Source organism: Mycteria americana, chromosome 1, assembly GCF_035582795.1.
Source record: "Mycteria americana isolate JAX WOST 10 ecotype Jacksonville Zoo and Gardens chromosome 1, USCA_MyAme_1.0, whole genome shotgun sequence".
NCBI classification, from domain to species: Eukaryota; Metazoa; Chordata; class Aves; order Ciconiiformes; family Ciconiidae; genus Mycteria; species Mycteria americana.
In genome coordinates, this window is record NC_134365.1 from 155,925,494 (window position 1) to 155,945,803 (window position 20,310).

The following is a 20,310-nucleotide window of genomic DNA, read 5'->3' on the forward strand; positions in this document are numbered from 1 at the left end:
TGCAGCTTCACATTAATGGTCCCTTGTATCAGCATGTACCTACCCCTCTCCCTATGGAATTAGGCTTTTTTTATATGGCTGTAGGCACCCTAGAAGCTGAACACTGAATGGAAAATTCAGCTGAAATGTCTGATCCTGAACTGGTTATGCATATTCTTACCGCAAGTCATGGGGATTGCTCACATTCCTGTGTGAGTACTTACATTTGTATTTATCGTACATGGATCAAAATCTTCGATATAAGAATGTGAACAAACACACACACACACACGTTGTCTATTGAATGAGCTGCTGAGCCATGTAGCTATGTAGCTTCCTGAGCCTTTACACACATTCCAGAGATCTCTTAGATCACATTAGAAAACACAGAGAATGAGTTAGCAGATATTTTTTGCCTAAAGTACATCTCCCACTTTACTTTGGGATTCAACAATCAAGAATATCTAGGAAAAAGTTTGCTCTTGGACATTCTGCTATCAACCAGCTGTAATCTCAGATTTGTCAAGGATGTTGTTGTGCTTGACATTCTAAAACTTTGACAGGATAATGGAGACTGTTTGGCAGACCCAGTGAAACTCTCTGTTCATGTGAATTTACTATGATCTGCAGTACTGAAAGAAATGACTGCAGCTAAAACAATCCTGAATGGATGAACAGATGTACAGGATTTAAAACCAGAGTGATATTCATTAGTTTCACTGTGTAGGAACACCGTAATTTTAATCTTTACTTGGAAAATGAAAAGCATTCTGGAGCAAAAAATAAGTTTAATTAAAGAAACTACTGATGCTGATATTGTTTTTTTCTATGAAATGAAAATCACTGTCCTGTAAGGAAGTGAAGCTGATGATACGAAAACCAGTTTTAGCTTCTCTTAGGGTCTTGGGGTTTTTTGTTCGTTTTCTGTGTTGCACCAGAACTCAGGAGCATGCCATGAAAGGACAGCAGTCATGGGCTTCACGTAAGTTTGTTTTAAGAAATAACTAACTCCTATAACAATCAGAAAAACTATTGCACTTGCAGAAGAAAATACTAACAACTCTGCGGCTGTGTGGTTAATTGTGGTTATGCTTGTTATGAACTGACATTTGGGTGAATTTAAAACTGTAGTGATTCTTGCTTGTACTTAAATAAGCTTTTATTTCTAAAGAGTCTGATAGGATAAAGTCAAAGAATCTGCTAAAAATTTTTATTCATTTACTTCCTGCCTTGAGATAAAAGGGCAACCATTTGAGTTTTATAGTATAGTTCTAACTTTTTAGGTTTACTTTTTAGTCAAATCAAGTGAGCAACAGAAATACATGTAACACTCTTTTCCGTATAATTTGTACTAACATGACTGACTCACAATTCAAGAGGACTGCGCTGTAAAGATACAAAACAAATTACATTTAAAGAATACAATATTAGTTATTAATTAATTGAGGGGTTGGGTTTTCTTCTATTTGGAATATCTGAAATAAACATGAAAACAAATTAGAGAATTTATAGAAAACATTTCTGAAACAGAGGAATTTTTAAAGATTTTTTTGAAATACAAGTGTGGTGAGGCTTCAGAAAGATACACATTTACCTAAATACAACTTAAGCAGTACTAGCCAGTAAAAGAAGAGAAATAACTGCCACGAGTATTCAGAAAACTTGTCTTTTTGTTTTAAAGACTGTTCCTTAACCAGTGGCTAGGAGGAAATGTCTTTGTGAATCTTTGCATATATTCCAAAGGGCTCTAAGGCTAAGTGGCTGCACTTTGCATTGCGTCTGCTGACTTCCCATTCAGAGCCTCGCTGACAAGCGGGGGGTGGAGGGGTGCTGTGCTGTGGTTTGTGGGAATAGGCTCTTTCAGTTCTGGTTTATTACATGGCTAATTAACCAAGGTCACCGAGCTCTTTTATAAGGCTGCCAATAGAGACATCACTGGTGCTTTAACAGATCTGGTTATTATATTGCATGCCCTCATAATACGACGATGATAAAAAAAACTATGGGGGAGCATTTACCTGCAGCATTGTATAAACATGCAAACATGGGAGGCAAAAATAAAACTGAAATAATAGGCAACACAATATCCTGGATTTTGACATGTTTAATCTTAAAACTATTTCTTTCCTGTGCTATTCCACAATGGTTATGTGTAGCAAATATGAATACTGACTACAGGAATTTATAAGCTGTAACAGTAACATGTCACAGTAATAACTTGATTTACCTGTGACACAGGATCTTCGGCGAGATTACCACTCCGTATACAAATTAACAAGGAATGCACAGTGGTGCATAATTAGAGAGTAAGACAAGGGACTTTGTCTCAGGATTATGCACCAGGCTAAGATAAGCCTCAGTGTCCCCGAAGCTGCCATGAATGCAGAACAGAGCTCCTTGCCGCTGACTCTGCACAGAGCCATCTTGCAAGATGCTGTCACCCTCATTTAATTAGCTAAGGGTTCTCTTAAAACTAATGAGACCAGTGCTGTGCTCTGGCCCAAAAGTTCGGTGGTCAGAGGCCTCCTCAGGCTGTCCTTAGCATGCATGGCGTCCTCGCTCCTGTGCCAGCCCTGTGTATGAAGTCAGGCGTGCGTGACACTGTCCCTGTATGAATGACACGTACAACACTTCCTAGAGGAGCTTTGGCAACAGCTCATCAACCCCACAACACCCAGCTTGTACCAGCCTCTGGGAAACCCCATGGCAGCTGTGCATTGCTCCCTTCTCATCTGCCAAGACCAGCTCATGGAGATACTGCTGCTACATGACAGTATGCCTAACACCAGCAAGGTATTCCCGTTCATCGTGGCAGCCTCTCCTCAGCTATGAGATGAGCTTCAGTCCCCGTGTCTGAGACTGCTGGGTCATTGGTGGTTATTGGTCCTGCATCTGAGCTCATTCGTATGGAGCATATTTGCCAGTGGCTACGTGGGTGCATGCTTGTGCCTCCAAAAGTCGTATCTGGATGTCACCCAGGGTGGTTTGGCCCCCACAATGCCATTGACTGAACCAGAATGATTTCAGGATAATCTTCAGGAAGGCAAGGGATGTGCAACCCAATCTTGAGTGATGGTGGAGGGGACAGTCTGAGCAGTCTTACGTGGGGAGTGCTAATCTGCACTTGCTGTAATGTTGGATCTCTGTAGGGTTGCTTTTTCCAGGAGATGGCTGGCAGGGCCCAGTGTGCACCCCAAAGACCCCTTAAAAACTTCTGTAATGTTCACAGGGGGTGGAGTCTGTACTTTTCGTTCTTGTCCCCACCTGCAATTTTCTGGGCTGTGGTCTGAGGCTGGGCACCTCTGTGGCTCCAGCTGCATGCATTGTGCTTCCAGGGGGCTCCAGGGCAGGCGGGCAGCTGTGATTCTCTACTGACCTTTCCTGTATTTCCTCCAGAGGCCTCCAGTGCACTATGGGAACCATCTCTAGATTGACCTGCTCAGTATCTCTCTACATGCTATTCCATCCTCAACCTCACATCCTGACTTGGTATCAACAGGTGAGCCGTTTCCCCACTGTGGAAGGCAAGAATCCCAAAGGGTGTGCAGTCTATTGAAAAGGTGGCTTCTTGGACCATGATGTCTCTCCGCTGACTTGCCCCTTCTTCTAGGGCTATTCCCCATCTTGTTTGGCGCTGCCAGAAGAACTCCTACCTCTACTACTCACTTACTCAACATTCAAACAAGCATCTTCTTGCTCTCTCCACTTTAGAAGAAAGTTCTTCCTAAAAATTTGCAGTTCATCTTGTTCTATCAGATCTCTTCTTGAGGCTCTTCTGTTATGCCTACAGTGATCCTGAAAGTGCTTAGGCTGCTGGTGTACAGAAACCACCATCTCTCAGATGATGCAGAAATGACCACTCTCTCCTCATTCACTTCTCATGTCTATTGTATTCTCCTAGACTTGCAGGGTTGGAGCTCAGCTCTGAATCAGGATATTTGTACTTAGATATGTATGTGTAGGTGCCACATATGGGCTAGGAGCCCAGGCCTCCTTTACGGTCAGCTGTGTCTAGTTGACACAGGGTGATACAGCTTCCTCAGGCATGGACACTGGGAGCTTGATTCATCTACCAGAGCTCCTGGTAGAGAGTTGCTGCACGAGTAGGAAGCCTACAGTAACACATGTAACAAATAATTATAGCCATAAAGGGATCCTAAAAGTAGACTGGACAAAAAAAATAAAGAAAATAGGAATTCTTCCTATCGTTATCTGGCCAGACGTCTTTGCTCCTTAGGAAGTTTATGCTGCCTGGAGAAACTAAAGAGTGGTTATCAGTGCCTTTTGAACTGAGTGACTTCACCACTGAAGCTGGCGCTGGTCATGGTGGACCACATCTGCAGTAGTCATAACCAGCAACAGTCATCACTGTAGTTCTCCTTACAAGGACCTAATGCAGCACTAAGCAAGATGGAAAGAATGACCAGGACCTTTCATAGTCCTTTACAGTCCATCAGGCAAATGACATCATTGTAAATCACACCCATATAACTTGGTTTCTGTTCCTTCCTGAGACTATTTCTGGTCTTGCCTCTCAGACACAAGTATGCTTTGTAAACATATGTTGTCAGAATGAAAAGAGAAAAAGCCCAGAACCAAAAAAACCCCACCCTAAACCCCCTGAACCCAAAGAACTACGCCCTGTCAGTGTGAAGTGTCAGTAGGAATCAGAGGTCTGACTCCATGAAGATCAGGCAAGGAGAAAACTTTTTACTTTCTGCCCGCTGCACTTTACCATTCAGTAACCTTAGCAGATTAATCTGGAACTATATTTTGCTCTGTGGCTGTTTAGTGTCCTGTTACGGTCCTTGGAACATGGGTCAAAATACTGTCCTTTATTTAATACACTCCGTTTTAAGCTAGTGTCATAGCCAGCAGGCTATAGAGTCACGCTAGTGACTTGGATTCGATTACAGAGAGACACTTACCACGTTGCAGCTCTTGTGTCACACATAGATTTGCTTCCTCGCTGCCAAGAAAGAAATTCAAGCATGTCATTCATGTCCTGGGTGAGTGAAAGGATGGAACAACTACCTCTCACGTTTTTAAAAAAGAGAAGAGTGATGGGTTCTCCATTTTTTATGAAACAAAATGAGACGCATCTTATCTGTTCTGATTTTATTTCAAAAGTAATGGTATTGTTACTCACAGGGGCCTAAGTATTTCCACATGTAGTGAGGGCAAACAGGTTGTTCTTTTGGGTGAGGGTTACAGGGACGTTCCCCGCAGATTTGCATCCTGTGACATCCGTGCAATCGTACCAAAAGTTTAACCCTCTGGTGATGACTGTGTTAAAGGGAAATTTATGAATAGTTCAAACTGGGAGTAACCTAAGATATTGGCTTGTTCATCACCAGTATAAAATGTGTTAGTCTTACCAGGATAATTTTTGCTGTGATGTGCCATATTTTGGGTTGTGGAGCCTCGGACGTAAAGACTGAATCGGCACAACTTTGTTGATATCAGTACTGAAAGGTCAAAGAGTAGCACCAAAGACATCCCGTTCTTACTCACGAGTATAATTTGAAAGGGAATCTCACTGTTGCTGCCACTCCAGTTGCAAGGGCAGTGTATTTGTAAACATTTAATTACCTACTTTGTAAAACCTGAACTAATGTTTTATAGGAAAAATCTAACCATGATGTTTCTGGAGAGAAGAATGTTAAAACTTTCATTGCTTTTATTTTCTTCCAGCAGTGCCTAATATCTAAATGGCATAGTTTTAAATTGCTTCCACAAAGCTGTTGCATTGAGTAGGCCATGCCAACCACTTTACCAATAATTGCTTTTCCTTTCACATCTATATTTTTTCCAGTCATGTGAAATCTGCTCTGTTTGGTATTAACTTTCTGTAATTCTTTGAGTAAAAAGAACAAAAACCTTTTATCGTCATCATCTTTTATCCTGAACATGATCATTCGCGCCTGACTAATAACTTCATGCAGTATGAAAATTTAATCAGTTAATGTCTGTTCTCAGTGTTTTTCAAGAGCCCTTTTGGTTTTAGACACCCACACGTGGTCTCCTTTTGTAAAAAGGGGTGCTATTCCTTTAAGCCCCCATACATTGCTTGCTAAATCCTCAGTGAGTTGAGGGGTTTACACCAGCAGGGTTGGTACACATAGTCCTCTGAAAGCTGCCATTAGAGCACTTCATAAATGTGGGCAACAGTGTAGTAAAGGCATTGTGGGTTGTAAAATATCTCCACATCTTGGATTTTAAAGTTCTGTTAAAGCACTCTGTAACTGCAGTTTTGACTTCATTATCAGTAACAAAATGGTGACCATTATGTTACCTTAAACTGCTAAAAGACCTGTTTGGAAAGTTCTTTAAGCCTCTCTGTAATTTCTGAGCTTCGCTTCCTTCAGCAAAAAATGGTTTGAAAGGCCTCTGAGCCTTCATTGCCCATCTTATCTGCTGATCCTAAAGCCCGTATATATATACGGAGAGAGCACATCTATCATTGTTACGAGGTACTTGAAACTACAGCTGTGCTTGGAGAACTGCTGCATACTCAAAGTGGGCTTCCCATTGTGCAACCTCATATAACACTTTTATTTCTTTTAAAATGTGTTGGAGTTGCCTTGTGCAAAGTGGAAGCCAACCTTCTGCTTGTTGGCTGGTCAAGGCCTTGCTACATTTGTTTGGCTTTTTGCAAAACAGAGCTCACCCCTCCCAAAATTGCAATCAGGTCAGTACGAAATTTTCTTTATTGGGAACGTCCCTGTAGCCAACACCAAGGTGTACTGGGCTTCTTGAAGGAAGGTGAAATATCTGCTGAGAGGAACTTTCCTGAGACGCGTGTGAGTTTGTTAAAACTCTCAGAAAAGATGCCTGGAGCTTCTCTTCTTGCAGCCAGACGAAAAGAAGAGTGGGAGGTGTCAGTTCGTATACAGCTTGAGGAACAGAAACGACATTTGGGATTTTGTTTGCTTTGATCCAGCAGGCAAAGGCCAGTGGGTCTGTGGTTTAATCCTGAGACAGGAGGATTTGGGACTCTTGTTTGTCTTGATTGGAAAGAAAGGGAAATCAGGACTAGATAGGCCTAAAAACATGCCCAAAGCCATTATTTTTAACCCAAACTGTCTTGAAAAGGAAGGCGGTGGTTAGGAAAGGGAACTGGCTGAAGAAAGGTTTCCGCTTCTGGAGCAGATTCCACTTAATGAGGCAGAGATGTCTGTATTACCTCTTATGATTGCCTAATCCTTTCCATTATATGCTATTAATTTCTTCCATCCATAATTCCGTCAAGCTTCTGTGACCTGAGGTGAAATTTTCTTCGCTTGCACTCTGCCAGTCCCTGAATTTCCTGGGCGAGTGTTTGTAAAGAGAGGCAAGACTTTTCTGTGAACAAAGTTAGAAAAAGTTTTTGTGAACTTTTCCAACTCTTCGATGTACATTTTGACCATTTTCATGGTTTTGAGCAGGTATTTGAAATTTGTCATGAGAGATAACCAGGGAATAAGGGGAGATTTTTGCTGCCCGGTGAGAGTGCATGTGGATTTGAACAAGATAGGAAGAAGTTAACTATTTTTTTCTATCACAGGCCCAGTCTCTCAAAAGTGGTGATTCATCTTAGGTGTCTCAGATCTTGCTTCTCTGATTTGAGACACCTGAAGGAGGCTGGGAACCTGAAAATTGTTTAACAGGACCACTTACCGCTTTTTTAAGTCTTTATTTAATATAAAAGGAAACTCTTCCAAAATATTTCTGCATCCTCTTCTCTGCTACATTTTTTAAATTTACTTTTCAATGTAGGTATTTACCTACCTATTTAGCTTTTCCCTTTAGCCGTTTTTATTTTAATGTTACCCCTCCCTTCCCATTTTCACATGGAAGTATTTTATACTATGAAAAAATAACCTATTTTCACTTAAAGCTATTCCATCTCCAATTACGTATGAATATTTACCTCTGTATATGTGTGCTTACTTAAAAGTTAAGCATCTTAAAGAACTTAACGAGATTACTTTTTAAGAATCCTAAGCATGCCCATCTTAATACTTGAGGATAAAAAAATTTAATACTTTTTGTTCATGTATTTTCCCTGGAAGTGGAACTCCTTATAAAGTGAGAGAAATATTGCTGGCCCCGCAAGGGGAAGCAGCATTCCAATCCCCAGCCTGAACTCTGACAGAAAGAAGTAAAAGGGTAACGAATCCTTTAGAAGTTGGTCTGAATCACCATATTTTTATTTTTTTTCTGAATGAGAAAACTTACTTTAAAAATAGCATTCAATTAATACATTTTACCATTGACTACATCATCTCCTTATTCTTAAACACCTCTTCTGACTAGCAAAAACAAAGTTTAGGCTTGGAGAAGAAGGATTGCAATTGTATAAAACTTTCAATCCTATATAAATACACCCTGTCTTCAGAGACTTGTTAAATCTCACCCAGTTGCAGAAGTGATGCTTATCAAGCCAGGAAATAGCTATAACCTTATGACCAAACTCAAACTAAAACTCACGGTTCGAACTCTGACTATTGGACATGAATCATTTTATTAAAGATCTCACAAATATTTTAGAGTAAATGTAAACAATAGTATTCAATGTTTATTAGTTGAAATTCTCAAATAAACCTGAAATAGTGCAAATATTCAGGGAACAGAAAAACAGAGGTTTCATTGTGACTGTGAATTACTCATCTCCATGAGGTACATAAGAACATCTGAAACTTGTTTTCGTACTCTTTTGGTGATCTTGGGTAAAAGGTCCTTGCATGCTTCATGAAACTTTTTAGAGAGGCGGCATTGTACTAATAACTGAGATAGATAGCTGGGTTTGAGACTTTTGTTACACCACCGTGTCGAGCAATCCTCAAAAATGGCACACGGAATATTTGAATTGTGTCGCCATTTTGTACATCACCTCCCTTCTCAGTACTTCACAGGTGGCATTGGTGTCTGTCTGTCTTGTGGCCTGAAATAAATGTTTGTACTCTGGATGCTTCAGAGCTGCCATTCTCCAAAATCTCCTGTAGCTCTATTTGCTCAGTTCTGCACGCAAGGGGAGGATGGACTCTGATTTTCACCCTGTTATGTGTACATTTGCTAGTTGTTTGTATTTGTTGTACGTCTATTCTGGGCTTTCATCCAATACCTTTTATTAACATTTTCTCTTGGCTGTCTCTCCCATTCCACATCCTATTTTTTATTTATTTTTGTTTTTAATGTATTTCCACACTTGTCTTTTTTTTTTCTTAGCACCTTCTGCAGTCTTTTCTGCTGTTTGCTGGAGCTGTTTCCTTCATGATGTCCCTCAGCAAGGGCACTACATCTCAATAACAATGTTCCATTTAAGCTCCCTGAAGAAACTTAGTCACGTTGTCATCCACTGGCCTAGGATGTCCCTATCCTAATGCTTTGAAATGGAGTGTATCATGGTATTCAGCTTAACAGTGATCTTCGGTGGCCAAAAATTTAGTTTTCATTGTACAGAAATAACCTACAATAGGAAAATTTATTAAAAAAAAATGCTATGCTTCTTATTTAATGGAGCTCTTTTCCACCTTCTAATAGGGTACTGGGGAAACGTCACAGCCAAGCCTGACACACTGATAATAATACACTTTTGCATTTGTACTACTAGTCTGAAAAGTCTAGTTTAGTTTCTCTTCAGATTTAGAGGGCTAGAAAGATCAGTCCAATATCAACACTTCTAACCGTCTGTGGTTAACCTCCATCCACTATCACGCTCTCTTTTCATTTCCTTGTGGGCTAGGAGTACATTTACCAGAAGAAACCACAGGGATTTGAAACTCTGTAAACTGGAAGACATCGGTGCATAGGCCTGGAAGGATACGAGGTCTCTGCGTACTGGGGGTTGTCTCATCCTCACATCTGTCTAACCCACCCTTCTTCATAAAGATGGTCTTCTTGGGAGGTGGCAACCACGGAGGCTGCTGTCCTGTCCTCCACCGTCTTTGTGGCCTGGCTGGCTCAGGCACCCCTTCTGTCCCAAATCCATGCCCCAGCTGGCTCGGGGCTCTCTGACTTGCAGAAGCTGCAGTCAGATGCCTGGCCAAGCCTGGGCCTGGCTGCCGGGGCTCACGTAATACCAGCATCACAGAGACTTTTGCTGTTGATTCACTCTTACAGTGAGATTAGGGCCCACAAGCCACCTGGGTGTCCAACGCCTACCCCACGCATGGATGCAAGCACCCACACTTGCTTCAGCCTGGCAGGAGCCAGACTGCGCACACCTCCGGCTAGAGAAGCACTTGGGCGCACTAGGTGGCAGGGGCTTTTTGTTCGTTCTCTCTCACAAAAGGTGTTATTTCAGAGGTTAAGTGTGGGAAACAGAAGAAGGCGTGGTTTGCTGCTAAATTCGCATTGATCTAAGTTCAAACAATCATGAGTGGCATGGGGCACAGCAGAAATGGAAGCACCAGCACCACCAGCCCTGCCAGCTTGGCTGGCGTTATGTTTCCGTGTTCAGAGCCTACGGGAGCATGTAAAGTATCTGGAGTTTTGACCAAGACCCTCCCGCTTTCTTTTAAAAACAATTTACAATGTATTAACCTTACTTCAAGTTTGAGCAAACAAATGTAGTCAGAGAGTTGCTGAATCTTCTGGACTTATGAAGAAGCTGGAAGGTTTCTAAGGAGGTTGGAGACATCTCAGGTGAGGTAAATAATTTGTTTGTATCTGCCTTCCATCCAGAAGATATTACAAAAATATATCCCTCTTCAAATAATAAAGGTAAAACAAGTCAAGAGGTGTCAAGAGAAGATTCTGGAGCATGCTAAGTAGACAGAGTTGTTCAACAGGCATTCAGCAACCATAAGCAACTAAAACAGGAGGGAACTGAGCTGGTAACCAAACCATGCTTTTCTGTCATTAAAAGGTATCTAAGAATGGTAAAGGCATATATTTTTAAGAAAACCTTTCAACTGGGCCATGGGAATTGTAAACCATTCTTCCTTCAGTACCAGGTAGAGTACTGCCAGGGCAATGGCTAAGGGCAGGCCACATCATGCCAGAGATCTAATATCTGACAACTGATAGAGAAACCTGGCATGGTTTCCCTGAAGAATATTGCGCTATTCAAATTCGAGTCCCCTGAGGTAATCAGAAAAATGACCAACAAATCCACTTAACAAGTATTTGGACTTCTTAAAATGTTCCTACAGAGTTTTGTACAAGAAAGCAAAAGCCACGGTACTTTCACAGACATCTCACACAATAAATAAAGAAGGGATAGACATGAGGGCGACAGAATAAATATTGACTAAATAGGATAAATACTGTCAGCACTGCATTAATTTTCTGTACTACTGTTTTATTCAAGAGGTTTCTGGGGATGCACAGGACCATCACTTTAACACAGTGTGAAAATTAATTATGGGGAATGGGGATCTTGACTTCAGGTTCCTGATTTCTGGTGCAGCAATTCCACAGCTGCTTAGCAGTCCCCTGCCTCATGCCAGTAAAATGTTGCCATCCTTCTTTAGGTAAAATACCTATTTATTTTTATGAACATTTTTTAAATTAAAGATGAGCTTTTTCCTTTTTTTTTCCATTTCACTTTTTTGGTTCTAGATTTCTATTTTGTACCTTTCTTGTAGGAGCCTGTCTCCTAGACTGGTCAAAAGTCCAGGATGTACCGGGAAAAATCATCATCCCAGGTATATGATGCGTAGGCTCTGTTTTTCCACCTTTCTCTTTCTTTTGTGATTCCCTGTGCACTGCTTCTGGTAGGGGAGGTGCTGAAACGATTTGGGCCACGGTGGCAACGTTGTGCTGCTGGGTGGCGGTTTGTCTAGCCCAGGAGGAGCAGCAGTGCTGTCCATCAAAAGCCTGACTGAGCTTGAGAGGGAGGTATGAGCAAATTCACTGAGTTTTAATCTGGGCGAGACAGAGCTGATGCTGAAGAAGGAATGTGCAGGAATATATATAACCTGGGGGAAAGGAGATTTCTTTTCTCAGTGACTGTTTGCCTATCTTTCCGCAAAGCATTGGCAGTGCAGGAGGGTGTTTATTACCCTACATCCAAATTGAGTGAAGTGCGGCCAGATAGGCATTGCCTTCCCAATTCCTAGAGCGACGTATTTCCTCTTCCTAGGCATAGCCTTGGGGCTGGCAAGCTGCCAGGGAAGGCACTAGCAGGTATGCCACCTGAGTCGTGCCACCCTGGGACAGAGCACTCCCCAGGGCTGCGTCTACGCTAGCACAGCTCACCAGCACTCCTGATGGAGCCCAGCAGTTGAATGGTTTGAAATCTTTCTCCTTCATTTCTTCTTCCTCCCCAGGACAGAAGAGGTTAACAGGCACTTGAGCATGAAGTCCCTGGGTTTAGTTGTCTAGCAGTCGCTAGTGAGATGTTTTCAGTGGAGGACTCCTGACTCTGGAGCTCCCTTCCAAGGAAGCCCAGAACAGATTCATTGACCTGTGGGGCACAGCCAGGCTTTCACCTGAAGGAGAAATGGGTGATCTGGTTTTGTTTTGGAATTATGTGCAGAGAAAAGAGAATGCTACCATGCGGCGGTGATGCGGAGAACTTTGTGCACCCGTTCTGTGTTAGGCACATATTATACGTGAAATGGAAATTGAATGATTGGTAACACAAGCCACATTTTAGCTCCCCATCTCCATCTTCTGGCTTGTTTTAGGCCACTCCATTAGTCTGTGATTTGAACGATGGTATTAGAAATCACTCTTCAATGTAAATGTTGGTAGACAAGTATGTTTTCATAACCTGGGTGTCCATGATGTCCCAGTTTGAACAGAACCTTCTGAAATCCGTTGCTATTTCATGGACTCCAAATGGCAAAGGATGTCAGAAAATCTATTCCTCCTCTTCTTCCTCAGATTTTTCATTACCTCAGCTAACCCAGCAAAGAGTCATTCCATGTAATTTACTCTGTGATGGATAGACTACACAAATCTGCTAGCGTGCTCTTCTGCTGTGGATCATTATTGAATTAGACATGCAGACAGAAGAATCTGAATGTCAAGCAATGCCATAATTTATAATCCATCATTTCATCTTGGTTTGCACTTTACAGCCCAAGCTTGTAAGTAGGTGTATCTTCAGTGACTTCATTTTTTTCTGACTTCACTAAAGATTTGTCAAAGAGAAATCCGGCTCTTTCACACTGGCAGGAGCTTACAAACAACAGTAGACAGCAATCCCATGGTAACACTGATGATCAAGAATTGGAACCTAATTGGAGAATAACTCATGCATGTGCCAAAATTCAAGCAGAAAATTGAACTTCAACTTTTATTTTCTACAAAGGGAGAAATCTGTGTGGAATACAGAGGTGGGGTGTTTTAATCCATTTATGTTTTTATCTGAAATTTTATTTCAATTATTACAGTTGGCTTTGGTTAAGAGTAGAGATATTTTGAGAACTCCTGGGTTGAACTGGATGACCCAGAAGTGTTTCCAGACTCCTAGGTTAGGATGTAAACTCTAGCTGCATTTTTACTCCATGTTGGAGTGAGATGTATGTGCCCCTCATAACATTGCTCTTTCTCTAGCAAGGAACTTTTGTGTATGGGCTAAACAGGAGCTACACTGAGTTCTGAGAGATGCCCTCTGCAGACAAGAGGTGTCCAGTCAGGATGCAGACTTTATCAATGCAAATGGTGCAGAGAAGCAAGTTGTGGCTGCTTTATTCACAACATACTCATGGGATAATAATGTCATTTTCACAGAATCACAGAATCGTATAGGTTGGAAAAGACCTTTAAGATTATCGAGTCCAACCATAAACCTAATACTACCAAGACCACCACTACACCATGTCCATAAGCACCTCATCCAAATGTCTTTTAAATACCTCCAGGGATGGCGACTCAACCACTTCCCTGGGCAGCCTGTTCCAATGCTTGACCACCCTTTCAGTGAAGTAAAATTTCCTAATATCCAGTCTAAACCTCCCCTGGCACAACTTGAGGCCATTTCCTCTTGTCCTATCACTTGTTACCTGGCAGAAGAGACCGACCCCCACCTCTCTACAACCTCCTTTCAGGTAGTTGTAGAGAGCGATAAGGTCTCCCCTCAGCCTCCTTTTCTCCAGGCTAAACAACCCCAGTTCCCTCAGCTGCTCCTCATCAGACTTCTGCTCCAGACCCTTCACCAGCTTTGTTGCCCTTCTCTGGGCACGCAAAGGTGTGTAACCCCAGTAACTTGAAGCAGCTTGGAAGGTGGGCTTAAGAGAGAGTTAGGAAGGGAGAGAACGCTTTGAATTACTTCATTAATTATTTTGGATTAGCAGATATTGTCAAGTATCATTCCAGCAGTGTTGCTTCCCATTTATAAAACTGTTCATATTTTACATGTCACAGCACAAAGATGTACATGGAGGGGCTTTGAGATCTTATGCAGGAAAAGGCATGGTGTGTGCAAGTCAGAGTGCCCCAAATTGCTTGTGTCTGTAAATATGCACCCTGGGACTGATCCTTTGTCCTTTCCTTTCATGATAAAACTCCAACTTGCCAAGATCCCCAAAAGCCCCTTCTAAATGAAGGGATGAGGATACAGAGGTTTGGTTCTGGATGTCAGCAGCTCCTGGCTTCGTAATCTCCGCTGATGCCTGTTCTTGGAGCAATTTGCATTCCTGAGTGATTAAGGGATGCTTTGTCCTTCAGGTTTTGTAGGTCATTTCATTATTAGAAGCTTGCAATATTTTTGCCAGACTCTCTCTCTCTCCTTTTCTCAAAAAAAAAAAAAAAGAAAAGAAAAAAAATCTGATCTTTTTATCCAGGACCTTATACGAGTCATTGGTGAGCTCAGAAGCTTTAATGGAGTTGTTTATTGTAGTTCAAATAATCTCTAGCGGCAGCTTCCTGGAGCTGTAACAATGGAAGGGTATTTTATAGCTTTGAGCATAATAGTGTCCTATGGAAAAAAAAAATCTTTATTATCTCAAACTCTCTATCTCAGACTTAAAGAGCACACTAGAGAGACATTTTTATATATCTTTAACTCAATACTTAATAAGAACAGAAATAGACCAAAGAACAATCTTTACCTAAATTACTGAGCCTACAGGACTTCTTACCTCTCTGTGTTTGAATATGTGCAGACAGTCTGAAAACAAGCCCCCACTCCCGAGAAGAGTAATTATTTTAGTCTTTGTCCTGGAAACTTCCTGCATTTACTCTTTGGTTGCAGAGGAGCCAGTCGGGAAACGTGGGCAGCCCAAGTTCGCTTTTGAAGAAAAAGTCGCCGTGTCCTGCATGCTGGTCTTTGGCAGGAGCCCATCAGACACCTGTGCTCCCAAACCTGGCCTGCTAGAAGTGGCCACTACAGATGTCAGAGCTCTTTTGTTGACTTCCTATTAGTCGCCACTTAATGGATGTGAGCCGAACACGGCTTTGCCTAAGCACTTATCAATAGACAGCAAACATTCTTCTTTCAGTGGGCAAAGGGTCAAACTGTTTCGCCTGGCTATAAAGCTGTGCCAGATAATTGCTGGTGATTAGCAATTTTAATTACCAGGTGCTAGGGGTCGTTGCTTGTGGAGCTTTTTTTTTTTTGCTGCTGTTGTAATTGGGCAGGCTGTTAATAGGTATGGCTTATTGTACGCATGGTGTATATTTTACAGATACATCGTGCATCCTTTTAAAGCGAGTAAAAGAAAGTCAGTAACATAACCCGCTTCTGTTTGCATCTGATTAGCTGCATAGTGCTCCAACAGGTTTTTCGATAAAACTTGTCTGATAAAAGAATCTTTAATACAACTCGCTAAAGCAGCTTTTAATCCTCTTGTAAACACTTGTATGTACTATTGTTATTGAAGAGAGGCAATGATTTTAAAATCTTTTCCTGCTACATTGGTCATGTTGGAACTAAGCTTGTCAAACATGTTCTACCTCATTGGTTTTGCATGCAGACTTTTAGGGGGTTTTCACAGAATCACAAAACCAACGGCACAATTAGCAGTGAACTAATCTCTTCCCATATTCAGCAGTGAAATGGGTTCAAAATAAAACTGACACAAAAGACTCTTCTCTGATCTTCCTCACAGCAGTGAGAAAGTAACCAGCTATAATACTTTGGTTTTGTTTTTTTTTTTACTAAAATCTCCATTTCTTTCCTTTACTTATATTATTTCACATCACAAGCCCTGCAGACATACTGAAGGTCTCTGAAAGCTGAATGTAGTGTTTACTAATCTACTTGGGTTAGTAGATTAGGCTTGTTCTTTGAGGGAATACAAAGGATGAATACCTCTGCAGTACGGAGTTCTAGCTCTGTTTTTATTTGTTCTGCAGTAATACCTTTGTCCCAGCTCAGATCACAGCTTCATTTATTCCGGCAACAGCCAGGCTGTCAGTCGTGGGCTGCTTCTTGGCCGACAGAAGAGGGCTGTGCAAACCGCTCCCCGGTATCTTCTCTCCTGGGGAGCAAGGAGCCCGGAGCACAGAGGCCAGCGCTGGGCTGAGGGCTGTGTCGCTTGCTCTGACCCCTCAGCCCTGCGATACCCTTTTCTGAGTGCTCCTCAGAAATCAGGGCACGCATCCAGCGTACCCTGGGGATGGGATGCTGGAGTGTCAGATGCTGCTGGATTCACGGCTGGGTTACGTGAGCGGGGAAGTGCTGCAGTGTAAGGACTTGCCTGCGTCTGTTCTCAACCACATAGCCCTGCCCTGCAAATACAGGAGTGGAAAGGGGACAGATTTCAGTCTTTTTTCAGTAGAAAAGGAAAATAAGCCCCCTCACTCCGTTTTGATGTGATAAAGACTCACTCGAGTCTCAGGACCCTCTGCTTTCACTCGAGAAGGAAATTGCCTGGGGACAAGCGCGGGGCACCGTGGGCTGGTGCAGCTGGCCCGTCCCAGCACTGCCCCAGCCTGTCCTCAAGGGCAGTGGCAAAAGTTACAGCTCCCTTCGTCGCTTCTTTGTCCCTAGGTATGGATGTTTATGGGCCCTTGTCATGATGGCAAATCCAGCCTAGGAACCTGGGAATTCCTTGTGGAGCACAGAAACACACAAGAGCGAAGAAACATAATGCATGAAAAGCAGGATTTTGAGCCAGCTATAAAAGCATCAGCAGAGGGCAGGTCCTGCCTGGCCTGGCAGCTTGCTTAGAAAGCAATGCCACCAACTTTGAAGGCACCAGTTGCGCTATTGACTGTTGACTCAGAAGGTGACATACAGGTTCACCTTCTGCTGCTAGTTAAATGAATCAGACCTTTGAAATAATTGAAACCTGGAGAAAAAAAAAAAGTAGTTAAACAGGTAATGCACACAGAAAGATGCTGCTGGAGAGGAGGATGCAGTGCTCCGGGTGCTCCCATCCTCTGTGTTTCCATGGCACAGCGACAGGCCCTGATACCTCATGGGAAACACGGAGCCTTCCCCTTCCCGCTGACCCCAAAACCTGCCGACAAGCTGCAAAGCCCCAGCGCCAGGCCTGCCACTACTCCAGAGAAAGCTGCAAATAACTCCTGTTCCTGAGAAGTGGGGCAGCCTGGAGCAGAATTTGATTTCCTGAAATCGGTCTTTGAGCAGTGGGAGATGTAGGCATCTGGCAGCAGCTATTTTTGGCAGAGGCTAAAAATTTTGGTTATAGGACTAACACACAGTCATGACGGGTTGATTGGTTTTCACAAGCAACCTTTGTTTCCAAGTCTGAAGTCTTCACTGTAGAAACAAATTTCTTAGCTCAGGTATGGCTGTGTTCATTATGGTTCCCTCTGCACCTTCATCTGGAAACAGGTTGTTTTGCTTCCTACTCCGTATTTTTGTTTGCTTACAATGACAGGTTGAAGTAGGAGGTTCTTAATATTGAATACCACTGACACCATTTGATTTTGGTTTCAACATGGACTTATATCCCCTCCTTTTTCAGGCTCCCGGTAACCACAGTTCAAAAAGATGCAGAAACCGATGGCAGATGGACCATTCCTGTTGTCACAAGAAGACAGTGCACAAAATCGGTGTTTCCCCACCTCCGCTATCACAAAACTCCAATGTGCCTGAAGGAGCGAAGAGAAATATGCAGTCACCTAAACCCCACTCATCTCAAACACCTTTTGCAATTATCGTAGCCTGCCCCAAAGTCCCAGGTTTCGGGCTCAAGTAAATGCAAATGCTGGTAGACACTATCTTTACCAGATATAAAACAATCAGTAGGAATCTGCATATAACGGTGGGTTTGCTTTCTCCCACCGTCTGTGTGGCAACATGTAGCCGCAGACTTGAGATGAGAGTTCAGCTGCATTCATAATGCAATTCCTAAAGAGAGTGGATTATGGATAGAGTTTAAGCCTTAACTTTGAATTGCCTTGCTTTTGTGGATTGAAGTTAGACACATACAACATTATTTGAACATAGTCTCTGGTACTTTGTTGATATTAGTTACCTGCTGTGACACACAGCACATGGCAGTTTCATTTTTGTGCTCGGTAAAATACAGGTATTGTACACCTGAATTATGATCTTGCTGTGATAATATGCCTCTATTGATTCAACAAAACAAGTTGTCTATTTTGTCTTCACTCAGACATCGCTATGAAGGAAAGGCTGACAATCAGAAAGGTAAATATTTTGGACTTCACTTCTCGTGGCATGACGAAAAAGATAAAAGTGCAATAATTTTGAAATGAGACCTCGCAGACAATGCCACTCCATTTGAACCAGTGAGATGAACTTCTTACAAAAAGTGTTTATTATGCAGCAGTGTTAAAATGCTGAAGACCAATCATTTAAAAATGTATAAAGTGAAAAATGGTCTATTTAGTGACGTACTACCATCTGAAGTATAAATATGCAGGAACTAAAACATAAAATAAGGCTGAATTTTGAACTTTCAGAAAATGGATGCTCTCTTAACCCATGAACTACAATGCTTCACTTTCTACGAGGATTTTGTATTTATTGTAATACACTAAACTCGAACAACGTACAGGTTCTGAAGAGAGACTTTTATTCATAGACCACTAATTTTAGTGTGTTCCATGAAAATTAAAGTTAAAAAAATAAAGGCCACGTAGTTTTCTTAAGAAAGATTTCAGTCTCATTTTGAAGTGCCTTAATTTTAAAATTTTATTTCCATACATTCACAGTAAATGTGTTGCAGTCCTGATGGAGCTGTACCCAAAGGGGTGCCCTTGCCAATGCCGGTTTCAAAATACTGCTATATCCAGAGCACGCAGGCTGTACTGCAAGAAGCCAAAATTCAGCCTGGACCGGTATTATCTGACAAGAAATATTGGAGTGCTTTTAGAAATAGACCTGTGGAGCCATGAAAGGATGTGTCTTGGACCGTCTTTTCTACCGAGAACTTTTACTGCAAGGGTGTCGGGTGGGTGGAGGCTACACAGCAGCACAGCTGGAGGCTGCACAGCACATCTGGCTATCCCCATAGTGGCTACATGTGCATAAAAGGGTACTGCTACAGGCCCCAGGGTACTCAGATTTCTGCCTGGGGTTGCCAGATGCTGGGTCCTCAGGCGAAGCAGGACCAAGCTGGGCAGGCATTTGATTTGGCCCTCCAGCCACCTCACGGGCCATCACTGGTCTGTGTAGCCTCCAGAAATACCTTTTGTTCCTGTCTGGCACCTCCCTATGCACAGCCTGTCTCTGTTACTAACCTTTCACTAGTACTGCACCGAGTCTGCTGGGCAAACTAGTTAAGTGCATCTTTGGATATTCTTGCAGTGTTTTACTGACTTTCTCAAGAGCAGGTGTTATTTAAATTACATTAATTCAGGAACAGGTGTTCCTGAATAAAACTTGACTTGGGCAGACCAGGAAAAACAGTCCAATAGAGACATTTATAACAAAGCAATGAATCAACTGCTGGTGGACTTTGAATACCTGATGAAAGAGATGTTCAGGTCCTGTGAAGACAAAGAGGGCTCAAGACCTCCTCAGAGATGGAGAGAAGCCCAAGGCATGCTTAGGAAACTAGGGGGGGTGGAGTGCTGAGACACACTTTGACTTAGTAAATGTCTGCTGAAGTTCAGACAGTTGTGGTCCACAAGCTCTTTACTTCCTCGCAGCTGCTTGCTACTAATGCCTACAGAGCAGAGGAAGAAGACTGGATCATGAGCTCTCCTCCATGTCCTTCAGCGTGAACACTGGCAGCCTAGCAGCAAGCCCAGGCTTTTGTGCGAGCCTTGAGAAAGGGGTAGAGGGATGCCCACCTCTGTTGTGCCGTGAGAACTGGGGGAATGATAACCTGTGGTGGGATAGCGTATGCCAAGAGGACATGGAGAGGCATTTCATTTTTCATTGCTCTGTGCGCGTCTTACGCCATCCCAAACAGAAAGGTTATTCCAGTGGAATATGCGTACTATGTGTTTCAATCACCATATATCCCCCCATATGTAAATTATTAACCGGAGTGAGCATAAAGTAAAAGC

General features: G+C 42.4%; 1 long non-coding RNA gene across 4 annotated transcripts in view; it reads left to right on the forward strand.

Moving 5' to 3' along the window:
- Positions 1-284: 284 nt before the first annotated feature.
- LOC142404943 (uncharacterized) overlaps positions 285-20,310 on the forward strand; it is a 39,579-nt gene continuing 19,553 nt past the window's right edge. Inside the window, exons 1-4 of one of the 4 annotated variants that reach the window (XR_012774004.1) lie at positions 285-961; positions 11,553-11,612; positions 17,793-18,022; positions 18,447-18,923. This is a non-coding gene — a long non-coding RNA (uncharacterized LOC142404943). Of the gene's footprint in view, positions 962-3,372; positions 3,479-11,552; positions 11,613-17,792; positions 18,023-18,446; positions 18,924-20,310 lie in introns of those variants that run through there. The other 3 variants (XR_012774006.1, XR_012774005.1, XR_012774003.1) reach the window with 3 other exon arrangements.